Genomic DNA, 15,028 nt, shown 5'->3' on the forward strand with positions numbered 1-15,028 from the left:
ATCAAGTTTTCAGAGTCGATGAATCTGGCTATTTCAGAGAAAGCTACATTTTCTACAAGCATAATCTTCAAAGTCTGTCATTAAAGTAATGTTTAAAGAGTGGGACAAAATGTCATGGTATCATTTACAACAGATTTTCTCCCAAACGTAGAAGTGGCAAAGTAGTCATTAAGAGTATTAAGGAGTCTAGGAAAAGTGGCTTGGTTGATAGTGGTCAGATTGATCAAGGCCCAGGCCAGGTTCATGAGTGATGAAACTAAGCTTTAACTCTTTTATCACTTTTATCACTCAGGAGAAATAATCAGAGATTATTTTAATTATTAAAGATAAAGTGTATTTCAGAAGATGAACTGAAGTCACAATACAATATGGGAAACATAATCAAGAACACAGAATATAGGTGGAAAGATGGACAGAGAAGGTAGAAAGGAGTGTGGGGTCTGAGAAGGAAGCACATCAGCATCGGGGAAGAGAAACCCAGACTTCTTCCAGTACCTGAACTCAGCTAATCGTTCTTTCTCACTTATTTGACTCTTATTCTTTTAGTCCCAGAATAGTAAGTGGTCAGGAAAATAAGCTTACCACAGCAGGATTATTTCAAGCTGTGCCGCCTCATCCTCTAAATCATATAATCTCAGCTAAGAGCCCTGACTCAATGCTTTCTCAGAACTTGGACCATAAAACCCTTCGAGAATCAAAGGCAATTGGAACAGGCATTTGAAAGACCATATTCTAAGTATAATGGTGCACAACTGGTCTGTATTTCACCTCTTCCCCTCCTTTCTTACTTCCAAATAAAAAATTCCATTAGGGTGTGTCACATTATTGCCCTCCTGCCAAAGACAATGAAGACTAGCCATTTCTTCCATTACCCTCGACATTGCTTCTTAGGAATGGCTTAAAAAGCAGATAAACCTATTGGTTAATCACTGCTAATAATAATAATAATAATAATAATAATAATAATAATAAAATATTAACCAAGCTCAAATCAAAGATTGCTGGTTTCATTTCTTGCTATTCAAATGCATAATTTCAGGCAAGGCTGGTATTGAGCTGGGAGGTAACAGAACTGGCTATGCTGGCTGTTAAAATAATGAAATACTGCTATTCATAGTCACAAACCACTAACTGTTCTTATTCCCTGAGGACCAACCATGCTTCTACCACCCTGGTTTCTCATTCCCAGAACACCCCTCCCACACCCCCCACACTAATTCAAGAAATGCCTACCAACAGGTTCTCCAGCGCACAACTTCAGCAATACAATTGATGTCTTTTCTTATTGGTTCGTGCCCCTACCATACCAGTTATTAGAAATTTTTATAATTACCCCTGGGTTTAGCTCCTCCCTCTATGCAATGGGTTAATTTATTAAGCCTCTTGTGTATATATTTTGCAGCCAGTAAACCTTTTCTATAAAAGTCACATTTATATTTTTATGGCTCATTCAGTCGATTGATAAAATCTACACTTAAATATTCTACTCAAATTATAGCTTCCACACTACTTATATTTGTCCATGTATTTGAGCAGAATCAAAGCTATTTTAGAGATTAGCTTTAGCACAGCTCAGATGTACCTCTGCAGCTCTTCTCTGCAAAGAGGTAGGATGACACTATATTTGAATGAGAAGGTTTATCAGGCTCATTAATTTTCATAATAGAATACCAGCTTTACCACCTGCAAGTCAGATATCTACAATATACAGCTCTCACTTCAATAATCAGCAATTCAAATATTATTGTGGGCCTCTTATGAACTAGCAATTGGCAACATAAAATATTCGTGCTTAAGGCACCTGGAATTCAATTTTTAAATTAGTTCCATCCAACTTCTGCCAAAGCATGATCAAGACAATATTTGAGAAAGTCTAAAAAACTGTATTGACTATTTCTCTCAGATTATCTCAATTCTATTCCAGAATCTACTTCAAACAATAGAAAACAGTGGAGCTGGACTTTGTTAACCTGACACTCTATAAAAATGTTTTCATTAAGGGGTGCCTGGGTGGCTCAGTCGGTTAAGGGCCCAACTCTTGATTTCAGCTCAGGTCATGATCTCAGGGTTGTGAGATCAAGCCCATGTTGGGCTCCATGCTAGCATGAGTCTGGTTGAAATTCTCTCTCTCCCTCTCCTTTTGCTCCTCCCCTCTGTTCACGCTCACACTCTCTCTCTAAAAATAAATAAATAACTCTAATTTTTAAAAAATTTTTCATTAAATTAGCAAGTGTTATTGGAATTCAATACAAGAGATAGTATGATGAAAAGCATTTTTGCATTTGCATCTTCCTAAAATGTATATCTCTAGTCCAGACCAGTCAGAACCCACTTTTTTAACAACTTCTTTGATATCTCCCCTGCCTCAATAACACCTGCAATTCAGCATGTCTAAGACCCAATGGATTATTTCCCCTCCAAATCTGGTTGTCTTCAGGGATCCTCTATCTCAATATCTTTATCCACCCATAAAGGGCAGGTTTGAAATTTGAGAGTAATCTTTATCTCTCGTTCACCTTCTCCCTCATATTAAAACTAAAACAAAGCCAATTAATTTAACCCATGACACATCTCTCAAATCTCTCTCTCCTTCTCACCATCTCCATACCATCATCTTTTAGTAGACACCGAAATGGTGCTCTGCTTCCATTCCAAATACCCTTCCATCTGCATTGTGGGGTGATGTTTTCCAAATGCAAATCTGATTATTTTCTTCCTCTGCTTAGAAATCTTCAAAGATCTCATGTCTCTCTGGCCTACAAAGCTTTGCATAGGAGGCCCCAGCATGCTTAGATCTCCACTATGTTCTCCTGCCAAGCCCCCCTCCTTCTGTAGGTGACTGCAGCCACCTTGCCTGTATTTTAGTTTTCCTCAATCCTCCTTCCTACCCCTGAGCCTTTGAACACGTTGTTCCCTCTGTCCCACCTCACCTCTCCCCCTAGATCAGTGCCTCTCAAACTTTAATGTTCAAAGGAAATACCTGGTAGATCTTGTTAAAACAGAAGCAGATGGTAAGTCAGTAGGTCCAAGCGGGGGCCTGAAACTCTGCATCTCTTAGAAGCTCCTATCTGGTGCCAGTATTGTTGGTCTATGGGCAACTTGACAGGCAAGGATCTAAATAGCTTAGATCTCAGCTCTAATATCATTTCTTCAGGGAAATGTCTTCTAAACCCCAAGTTGAAGTCATACTCTTTTGTTACGTGCTTTCATAGAATTGTACTCCTTTCCACATAACAATGATCTTGCTTTAAAATAACACACTAGTGGCCATCTCCTCCACTCTCCATGAGGGCAGTAAGCTACTTTGCTCACCACTGAGTCCCCAGTGACAAGCAGAATACTGAAGCCATAAAAGGCATTCAATAAATAGTTACTGGATGAACAAATAAAGAGAAGAAAAGATTCATGTTATAAATCGTTGGAATTTAGTATCAGAACAAAGATTGCTTCTACTGAGGAATGGGTAGATATTTTCTTTTATTAAATGAAAGCCGTATAACCCCTCACATTTTACTTTTTGTGCCTTGTCTGTAAAGAGCTTCCCTAAATTCCTGTTAATATTGTAGTAATCAGTGCAGTGCAGGTTTTAGTTTTTAGTTATGATAACTGCACCTCCATTTTTCTAAGTTTATGACTCCTTGTTTTATCCTAATTTTTACCTGTCTTGTGTGTTGATGTTTTATGGAAAGCTGTATCAACTCCTTTTTGGAAACAGTTAAGTAAAAAAAAAAAATCCATTAAGAATTATAAGTAGGGATCCCTGGGTGGCGCAGCGGTTTGGCGCCTGCCTTTGGCCCAGGGCACGATCCTGGAGACCCGGGATCGAATCCCACATCAGGCTCCCGGTGCATGGAGCCTGCTTCTCCCTCTGCCTGTGTCTCTGCCTCTCTCTCTCTCTCTCTCTCTCTCTCTCTCTGTGACTATCATAAATAAAAAAAAAAAAAGAATTATAAGTGAATGGATATACTTGATATATTTCTAATATAGATGATAGGTAAAGAATTTGGACTCTGGAGTCCGACAGTTGGTATCTGATTCCTGGCTTTATGACTCAAGAGCAATGTGGCTTGATAAGTTACTTACAATTAGTTGTTTACTAGTTATTACTTCTATCACTGTTAAGAGGCACAGCTAGCAGATGGAAAAATATTCCCACATTGAGTTGCCACTAATTTTAGATCAGAAAACTAGAGTACTGCATAGACCAAAACTTCAAAAATGTACAGTAGGCATAAATTTGGAGTAGCCATCAGTAAGACTCTATAAAGATCCTAAGGAAAGGCTCAAGGTCTCTATAAAGATAGAATAATATTACCTCATGTTCAAATAATATTAGACACAGTGTGATTAATTGATTTGAACACAGTCATAAAGCCAGCCAGTGGTGAAAGTACACATCTGCTAACACAGAACCCAAAGCTAATTCCTATTCCATAACTTTTGATTCTTCAATGATAGTATGATATCCAGCACTAAATACCTAGATATCAAGAAGAGCATTTTAAATGTTGAAAGTAAACTTTATGGCATAATAAATAAAGTTGGACAAATCATATTGGATATACTTGTCCACAAACTGAAGATGCCATAAAAGGCTCATATGATATACTGCAATTGAATAGAAATGCTGCCCTCAGGGAAGCTTCTATTAAAAATTTCAGTGTGTGCCGTATTCGCTATGTATAAAAAGTACTTAAGCTTAACTAAAACCTAAAAGTTAATTGATAATCAATATAAAATGTAACATCAAGGGCAAAACTCAGCTTCTAAATGAATACATAGGGAGGTATTATTTTCAAAGAGGGACCGGGTGAGAGCTCCTGAGACCAGAAGTGAGGTGGGGTATAGGGATGGCCCCTCACGGGCTGTAAGTGGATCTGTTCTAAGTAGCGCATAGTAGATGCAGGGGAGAAGTTTAAAAGAAAAGAAGGAAAGTGAGAAAATCTCTCCTTCCCGTCTATTACTGAATGTTAATTCAGCCACCGTGCAGTCGGGTTTTCAGGTCCGTTTCATCCCAGTGACACTAGATGAAAAAGCTGCAAGTTCTTCACGGCAAAATCTCAAAGTAGTCAAAAATTCTCTTGGGGTATTAAGGAGTTTGTCTCACCTTTTATTTTTCAGTTTTACATCTGTAATTCATGAGTCTCTAAATAGTATGCAAAAGAGACGTTTTAGAAGAGAGAAATGTTGATTTTAGTCTGAGAATGTATCAACCCCCAAACCTGAAATGAAAATTCAGAATAATTTATGCTCGGAGTGAAGAGGTAATAAAGCCCCCTAGGAAATGAAATCAACCGAGTTTCACCTACCTCTGATAAATGCAGGACTGCTCGAAAGGTGTTTAGCTGAGTTCAAATGTTTTTCTGTCACTATCTTTCTGTCCCTGGTTGAGCCTCTTCAGCAAACATTTCGTAGGATAAGCAGGACTTTCCTTTCATTCAGTGTTTTAAGAATTCTAAGTTGTAGTACGTAGAGCCCTGTTCTTTTAAAGTCCAATTCCATTCAAGTCAGTAGAAGAAACAAGTTCTCTCTTGTGTGATGGAACTTTAAAGACACACATATTTCTTTTACAAACACACAGTACTGCAAACCAGAAGAATTCCATATAAAAGAAAAATTTCCTGTGGAAAGAGAAAAAAAAAATAGGGCTAATTTCTGGTTGAAAAAAAAAATGACATACCACCTTCAAAAAAAAAAGCACATAGCTGTGGAAAAATAAAATGCAACATTTTAAGGACTGAAATGTAAGAAAATCCTCTGTCATGAAAACATCCAAATATCTTTTGAACTATTTACACCACATGTGTCCCAATAAGGCTCTTTTCTGATTAAATAATGACAAGTAAGTGGAACCAAAGATGGCTTCAAAGACCCTTGAATCTTTACACAGCTTTTTGTAATTTTGCAAGTGTGAAAGTTAGCTATCATTAAACAAATGTTCCAAAGCATAATTTTCATGATCTGTAAAAAATGTCTAAGAAGAAGATGCCATGCCCATAGTAGGCACTCAACAATTACAAACACATAAATGAATAACAAATGAGTGTGAAGGAAAGCAATTCTTAAACAATACACACATTTTTTTCCTAAAATTCTGAGCACAAACTTAATTATGTGAAAACAGTGATTCTGAACCTAAGGTGGACAACCACCACTTCAACAAAATTAGTTGAGAGCTAACAGAGCGCAATGGGGTAATAGCCAAACACATGTGGAACACACAAAGAGGGGGGAATTGTACAGTCATTACAATTCTGAATAGCTGGTAGAGAGGTGGGAAAATATTTAATAAAATGTTCAGTGTAAGAAAAGCAGGACCAACTACATGTATTATAAAATATGAATGTTTTCATACTGAAAATAAGATTAAAATGTGCAAAAATTTTTGATAGTGGATATCTCTAAGTAAAGGGATTATAAATGTCAATTCTTAATTTTAGATGAAAATGTCCTTCATTGAGCTCATAAGACTTGTAAACTCTGAACGAAAAGAAATGTTTTCTGAATGGTAAATGAAAGGGCTATAATGTTATACCTTTTAAGATCTAAAATTCCTTTTAAGAAAATGTGGCCATGTGAGCAGTGTTTTACAAAACCTAGGGGCCATTCATGGATTCAGCTGCACCATCTCAAACCTCTCAGAGAGCTCAAGAGTACTGGTGACACCTAGATGAGATCGTGATGCTTCAAACTGTCCAGGCAAAGGGCAAGAAGTCCATTGAAAGAAGAATAATCATGTGTTGAAATAATACTAGGAGAAATAAATCCAAAACTCCAAGGACACCTTCAGATACCAAAAACTTTAGGTTTCTATTCCATAATAATCTTCAAAAGCCAGCCATCAAGATACTTCACTTTAATATAGAAGAATGTAACAGTCCAGATTTTGGTATCATAGATCTTCAGGAATTGATGGAGCCCTAAAGGGCCATCCTGTGTGTCAGGCTGATCTGATGTTTGCCATCCTGGGGTCAGCATCACTGTCAAACACATGCCTGGATCTAGACACTTCTAGGAAACTTGCTACCTCTTATGGTAAATTTGACAGCTAGAATGTGTTTTCTCTCTCAGGATCTTTAGGGTAGCAACCACTTTAGCCTGATGAAAAGGAAATACATTAGCCAGGACACTTTTGGTTACAATGGGGGAAAAACTCAAATTGGCTTACCCTAAAAATGAAATAGAGACATATATCAAGAAGTCCAGAAGTAAAGCTGGTTCAGGCGCAACTGGATCCAGGACCTCAAATGTTGAAATCAGGACTCAAGGTTCATACCACCACCTGGTTCTGCCTCTTTCTTTTTGGGTTGCATCACCAGGCAATCCAACTCTTCAGCTGTGGTGATAATGTGGCTTTAGCAGTTCTCAGGCTCAAATTCTCTCCTCTCAGCACTGTTTCTTAACACACGTACCTACACACACACACAGCACTTTTTTCCCCAACAGTTTTAAAATACAAAAATTCTGAACCTAAACATTATTGTTCTACATTGAGCTTTATAACCTCCTTGAATCAATCTCTGTGGTCAAGGGCATGAAATCTATTATTTGATTCCTTTACACCATATGCCCACTCTAAGAACTGAGCCAACTCCAGGGAAACTATATGAAGTAAGAAACAAGATTACACTAAATGAATGTCAGGGAAGAATAAGGCAGAAAAGATACTAGATGATAAAGGATGGATAGATGGTTGGATGGATGGATGGATGGATGGATAAACAGATATACAGACAGACATCTAGTACAAGGTAATTTCTTTGCAGATATGCTCTCCAAAGCCTCGACAGGTAAAAAAAATAATAATAAACTGAGAGTAGGGATTGTACCAATAAAATGTGAAAAGAATTATTGCTCTGTGTCAGCATCACAGGGCTTTACAGATTTTTAAACAAGGAAACAGAAAAAATGAGCATAATGGTGAGCCATTTCACAAATATTATGCTGATATTAGCAAACAATGAAACAGAATCAAAGATAAATTTTCTGATGACCCATGCCATCTGCTGCCTGGCATGGTCTAACATAAAACTGAAAATTCTGTCACCAAGCACCACACGCCTTCAGCCTTTCAAAAATAGTTATTCAAGGTGTTGGGCACAAAATGACTAGTCAGAGATTTACTTGCTTAAGTGACTATCTCTGATAATCCCACACAGCTTGTTGTAGGAGTAAATGTGTTAGACACAGTGAAATGAATCTAAGAAGTGTGCCATGGGTGAAAGATGAGAGCTATCGTGTCTTGTGAAGACTGACTCAAAAAGAACTTCTGTTGGAAGATGTTTCCGAAAACTGTGAAATAATAACTGATGGGAAAGCCTTGGTGAGATAAATAAAATGTAAGGGATGATGCTGAATGAAGACACTAAGGTACATGTGTATCCATGCACCAACTGAAGGAAAGTCCTGAGATTTTTCTTTTGATATCCCTAATTCTCAATCAGGAAAAAAATTTTTTTAAGATACTGAAGCAGTGAAAAGAAAATATAATAAAGATGATTCTGGGGAAGAGAATAAGTAAAAGATACAGATGTTTTGAAGAGAAAAATTACCGTTTTGATCTACAGGATTTTACAAACTGACAAAGATCATCCTGGACAAAAGCCTCTCATTCTCTCAAGTCAGGCATGCATTGAGCAACTGCTGCATGCCTCTCACCCTACTTCATCCTTCCTAGAAATATAGTCATGAACCAAATCGATATGGTATCTGTCATCAGAGAACAGCAAGGTAGAGAGACTGTGCTGGCACTGGGCTGTCACAAAAGGGGTGTTAGGAGTCAATAGGAAATATTAAGGCAAACAGTGATAGGCACAAAAGAATCCTTAGCTTAAGAACATTCTTAGGCAAGGGGAAGGATGGAGCTACATAAGTAGCAGGAAAGACATTGTGGGTTGTATGCAACAAGAAAGGAGCCATGTGCTGTGCTACAAGACGAGATGAGGCAGGAAGCAGGGGTTGTCCCCAGATCACACACAGCCTGATAATACCTGTTAGGGATGTTGGTCTTTGTCCCAAGAACAGGGAAAAACCACCAAACGGTTTTGAGCAGAGTGGAGTCAAGAAGATGTGTCATCCACTCAGGCTATTTAGTGGAAAAATAATTATATAAGATTTGGGGGTGGGAGTGTAGGCTGGCGGAGTACATATCAGAACTACGAGGGTAGGGCTCTAACAACAGAGAGAAAAAGTCAAGAGGTCATTGACAGAACTTGGAGATGAACTGGATAAGAAGGGCAAGAGAAATCGAGGCATGAAGGATGACCTTCATTGGTTATGCCCACTGGTTAAAGGGTCCCTGAAATGAGAAACACAGGAGAAGGAAGAGTCCCAAGAAGAGGGCTGGTGTCTGAATTGTCTCACATGCCTTGAGTTTCAGGCACTTTCAATGCATCTGCTTAGGAAAGCAGAAGAGAGAGTTTGAGATATAGATTGTGAACCAAGAACCCAGTCTGAGCTAGAGATAAAAATATGGGAGACATTTGATTATTACAAAGCATTTGGTGCCATGCTGGGGTAGAGAAGTGGATAAGAACAGAAAGGAATAATTAAAAAAAAAAAACAACAGGAAAACATTAGAGTCAGTTTTGAGAAATTTCAAACTCTAATGGTCCAGTAGGAAGAGCATATGCTTGAAATAAACTGAGGTAGAGTGTCCTGCATGGTAAGGGGAAAATCAGGAGTGTGTGTGTTATACAAGTTCAGATAAGAGAAAGTTGCAAGGAAGAAGGTTGCTGGCGGTCAAACAGCCTTCTGTTACTGACAAGCTTCTGCAAATTTGGAGGAACCAACTTTGAGGGAGAACCCCTCCTCTACCCAAACAACAAAAATGATTTCTTCAAGCTGCTGAAATACTTTATTGACCTAACAATAGTGCTCTAGTCCTATATGAAAGGCAGGCAGGCCTACAGTCTGTAAAAATTTAGTTAGGCCTGAAAATAGGAACTCCCTACTTAAGACCATCCCTCAGTAAGCAATGGCTGCCACACAATCATTGGGGGCTGTCTCTTACTGCCTCTCCCATACAGATGGGAGGAAGTGGGAGAGAAATCCCCTTTTAATGCCAGGAAAATCAAGGTGGGGGCAGTATCACAAAGGGAGCCACAAAGGGAGCTACTTATTTTCTAGAAGTTGGTAAGAAGGCAGGTGGGTTCCTCCATCACTGCTGCTCCCCGCCCCCACTGGTGGTAAGGGACTCAGAAACATTATAGGAAAGAATCATTCAACTGAATTATAGATCAAATAAGTTTCCTCTGTATCAGCTGGGACTAAAAGCAGACTAAAATCCTACTCTTTCTACGAAAATATGTTCTAAATTTGCCTTCATTTAAGGTGAGGAAGCCTGTAATGTAAGCCTCTGATCCTGTCTGCAGTTAGTATCTTCGAGCTCCCAGAGGCCCACTTGCACCACAGAGCACAAAACAAGGAAAAGAGAAAGCAGCGTTTGTCAGTGTTTATGTTGCTGGGATCCCTGTTCAGGATCCAGGAAGATACTGGGGCTAAGAAAACACAGCCATCATTTCTCATGGAGCTCATCCAGGTCCAAATCTAAGCTCAGGTCCATGGAAACGATATGGCCTTGATTTCACCAGATCCTAAGTGTTCCTGACTTCATGAAAATGCAGTCTTCTTCCTCGTTGATCAGGAACTTCCTTGACTGACCTTGGCACTTAAACAACTACATGGTTTGTGAAAGGGTGGACCGAACAGGAGAAGGCCTGGGATAAATGGAAAGAACTTGTTTCCTGCCTTCCAAGGATCACAAAGACTAGGGGAGCTCTCCCTGGTGCTACTACAACCCTGACCCTGCCTTGTGTGCCTGATCCTGTCTTTGCTCTCACTTCTCTGTGCAAATCTCCTGCCAGAAATCCAACCTGAAGGGACTCAGATTCGATGTTTCTGCCTCTGGCCAGCACCACTGGGCTACTCTCCTGTCTACCACCACCCCATCTCCTCCCAATCTGTCTTCACTTCACCTGACACAGGACTGTCTTAGGATGCAATTTGATGATGCTCCTGCCCAGTACTTCATCCGAACTCTCAAATCTCACTGTAAATTCTTAAGGGTCTTATAGCTCAAAAAATGACAGAACTTGAAGGGTGCTTAATGATTATTTAATGAATACTAATTGTTATTTTCCAGGGCCTATTACTTAACCACATTTTAGAAATCTTATGTTACTAAAAGACCAGTATTGCAAATAATCTGTTATATGTTTATACTTTGGCTGTTACTTAATGGTTAATGAGGTTAACATGTGTACTCAACACTTACTGGTGTGTGGTTTCAAATGATGCTAATGCACATTAATACTCTTAATTACAAGACCCCTGAATCTGTTCCCCACACACTTTACATCAAGAGGTCTATAGGGTATCTAAATCTCAACAGTTTATGCCTGATACCAAAACCCACCCAGACCCACCCAACTGGTGTCACAACCTTGCCACGGGACAAGGGCTGAATAGGTAGAAATGGAGGGAGGTGCTCCAGTTAAGACCTGTAACAGAGAGTTCACAGCAAGAACTTGTGGCTTCCAGATCTGAACTCCTCACAAAGGTTTTCTCTGAGAGAGTGCATTTTTCAACCCAGAATACAGTCTTGATCTGAGGCTCCACGGTTTGTTAAATACATTCTTAATCATCTTAAAGCTTACTTGAGAATAAAAGATCCAGGATTCTTTTTCATTCAAAGGACTATTTGACCTCTGTATAAATTTATAAATGCAAGTATGTAGACATGTAGGAAGAGGGTTATTGCTTGGTGTGGGGACCACTGCTATCCATTAACATCCATTTCATGTTTCTTCAAGCACATAGACAACATCTCACAGCACCCCTCAAGGTTAGAATTTGGTCCCATGATGAAATTCTTGCCTGCAGAATTTGAGCAGAAGGGATATGTGTCACATTGAGGCTTCACTTATAATAACCTCCCCTCCAATGTGATCCTTCATGCTCTTTCCCTTTCTGCCAGTCAGTTTCAGATGGTAATGAGGACCTTGGAGATGATAGAGCCATGAGGTTAAAGGAACCTGGGTCCCTGAATAACCATGTGGAGAAGAGCTATCCTGAACACTTACTCAAAGCTGATAAACTTCCATAGATTAAGCTGTTACATGCTTATCTCTGCTTATCACCAAAGAGACTCTATCCCTGCTAACAGAGTGTTCAGGTCAAGGTCTAGATGCAATTGGTATGTTGGGGGGAAGGGGGGAAGTAACACAACTCTGGCATGCACAGCATCTCAGTCCTAGGCTCTGAGTCCAGCTAAGGAGCTCTGCACAGACACTGGTTTAGAGTCAGTCATATCATTTCTTTGTGAGGGATAAGAACATCTAAACAAATGGCCTATAATTACACATCTTGTATGCAGTAAAGCAAATATTTGAACTTCAGTCTTGGACACCATGCAAGGCACTTTCCACCATATATCAGCAAGTACGGTGCTTTAAGAGTTTCCACCCAAGGATCCTTAACTAAGACTACCACATTTTCATTGAACCTTGGCCTCTAGAAATGTATTTCCTTTCTCATATGCATGTTTCTAAACTCTTTTGAAGTAATTTTTATCCATTTGGTATATAGGAACATGAAATGTAATGAAGTTTGAGTTATAGAGAACACCAGTAATAAAAAGTAGAATTCCAAAATAAAAAATTTATGTAGATTTCAGAGCAATTATTTCCTGTATTTCTTTTTAAAATGTGATCTCTCTTACCAACCAAACCTATGTGTTTATAATGTTTGAAATCTTATGGGCTTATCTCTTATTCTCCATGTCTTAATAGGAATTTTATAGTACAGATACTTTAATAAGTTTAATTGTATCAAATTTCTGTTTCTTTAACAAGAGTCTTAATGTAGATGCAACTCCGACTTTATTTAAATAACTTTTTCCTTCTAACTGTCTATATTCCATGGGTAAGCCTTTGGGTTTAATTTTAGAAGCACCTTGTAAGTTGTAAGAATATAACAATCTGTGAATAATATTTAAGTCGATAATAGATACAATACTGTATAAACTATAAAGTTGAATGTTATAACATGTACAAAAAAAGATACTGAATGCTCTAAGGGAAGTCAGATTCTGCAACCTTGAAGCATCAATCATGATTTCATTGAAGACTTGACATAGCAATTAATGGTGTATCTGGCAAGTACAGGTGCCTCTAATCATGTCTTGGGCCGCATACCAAAATAATACCAGGCAAAGACTTTCAGTAAATGACTTTCATTTACTCTGCACAACTGAATAGAAATTCTTCTCTCTGAGTACTCTGGACAAATTACTTCTGCCACACGTGTATTTTTGACTGGGACAAGAGAGTATGTAGAAATGGTGGTGATCACTCAGGCAACACATTGACTGAATCATATGATGATCAGTTATGATGCCCAGCTCAAGAGCTACCACTTTATATTCTTTTTTAGAAAAGATTTCTACAAGGGTTGGAAAGATCGCCCTTTGATATATCAAATCAAATGGTCTTTAGGTGACTGTAACATTTATGGAAGAAAAGAGTTAACTGTATAGAAAACATTTCCCTCCACCTCATCCTAATGCCCAAGCATTCTGGAACAATACACATGACTTCAACATTAAGCTGGTTTTTTGTTTCTTCTCATTCCAAGTGATTTGTATAATATTAAGACTTTATAATGTCCTATATTATTTTAAATATAGCTATGCTGCCATGCCAGTTTTTGCATTAACACAGTAATTTCTAGCACTATATTAAATATGACTCATTTTACTACTGTATCCATAGGCCTGACCTCATAATAGATACTGGTGTCCTAAGTCTTTAAATGTTGAAAAGGGGTGTGCAGGTCAATGGCATATTAATAGGAGTCAGCTATACTCATGAATTGTTAATTATTTTTGTTGTTTAAATGTTTCTGAAATAAGGACATAAAATGAAACATTTTCACAGACACACACACATATCTCACAGTGCCTGTATACATTTAAGAGAGAGAAAAAGAAGGAGACAGACTCCGTTCCTGTGCTTTGGGAACTTTTATTCGAATCTGTATATTTACTAAGGCAAAATAAATCTTTATTTACTGAGGGTAAAACTCACTAAAATGTATTTTTTAATTGAACTCAGAAGAATCCACTATATGATCTTTGAAACATTGAAAGAAAGTAGTATCAAAATAAAACAGTTGTGTGTAGAAGACTATACAAAGTTCAACCTAAAATGTATTGTGAGATGTAGTTCTTTGACAAATATTCTTTTCTTACTTTAGAGTGCACATATTTCTTCCTTTTGTACATAGTTCTTCCTCGCAAATATTTAAATATAAGCTTGCATGAATCACTGTGTTACAAAGATGATATATAGTTTTATATCCTGCCCTCAAAATTGTTTGACTATGTTATAGGTAACTTTTGAGAGCAACTTCATCTCGATCAGAAGAAAAAAAAAAAAAAAACACAATAGCCTAACCCAAGTGCTCATAAATGTCAGATATACTTGTGCAAGCTGAGATTAGCATGTCTGTTAGGTCATGAGGGCATAGTCATTTCAGATCAAAACTCTCCAAATTCACTTACCTTTTATTTGTCATCTGTTATGACATTTGAAGCTCAATTTGTGTGCTTTTCTTAGAATGTCTTATCTAATTGTTTCTGTAATTCAGAGTTGCAGTCTACATCTTATGATGAAAAAAAAAGCATTTGCATTTGCAATCATGTTCCCAAGTGCTTATTTCCAAATGATATTTTCATAAGTGGAGTTTGAAGGTTTTCTATAGTGCAATTCAAAAGTGTCTCTCCCCAAAGGGATAGGTTCCTAAAGCAATGAATCAATATATATTAAATATGAAAGGAGAAAAAAAGAAGCCAAACTTCTTCCACTGATATCATGCTAGGACAAATGTCTACCTAACGAACCCAGCCACAATATATTTGCTTTTTTTTTTTTCTTTTCCGTCTTGACAGGGATTCACAGATGTCTCTTTAACAACCATAAAACAGAAATACTCAATATGAAAACAAAAGAACATGTATATTGCCAGT

At 38.0% G+C, this 15,028-nt stretch overlaps 1 long non-coding RNA gene across 1 annotated transcript in view; it reads right to left on the reverse strand.

The window, feature by feature from the left end:
- Window positions 1–5,102: 5,102 nt before the first annotated feature.
- Window positions 5,103–15,028, reverse strand: part of LOC144302958 (uncharacterized) — a 52,696-nt gene continuing 42,770 nt past the window's right edge. The window contains exons 3-4 of the long non-coding RNA XR_013369967.1: window positions 5,310–5,621; window positions 5,103–5,222 (exon numbers count right to left, since the gene is read on the reverse strand). This is a non-coding gene — a long non-coding RNA (uncharacterized LOC144302958). The remainder of the gene's footprint in view (window positions 5,223–5,309; window positions 5,622–15,028) is intronic.

The sequence above is a fragment of the Canis aureus genome, chromosome 32 (genome assembly GCF_053574225.1).
Source record: "Canis aureus isolate CA01 chromosome 32, VMU_Caureus_v.1.0, whole genome shotgun sequence".
In the NCBI taxonomy this organism is placed as follows: domain Eukaryota; kingdom Metazoa; phylum Chordata; class Mammalia; order Carnivora; family Canidae; genus Canis; species Canis aureus.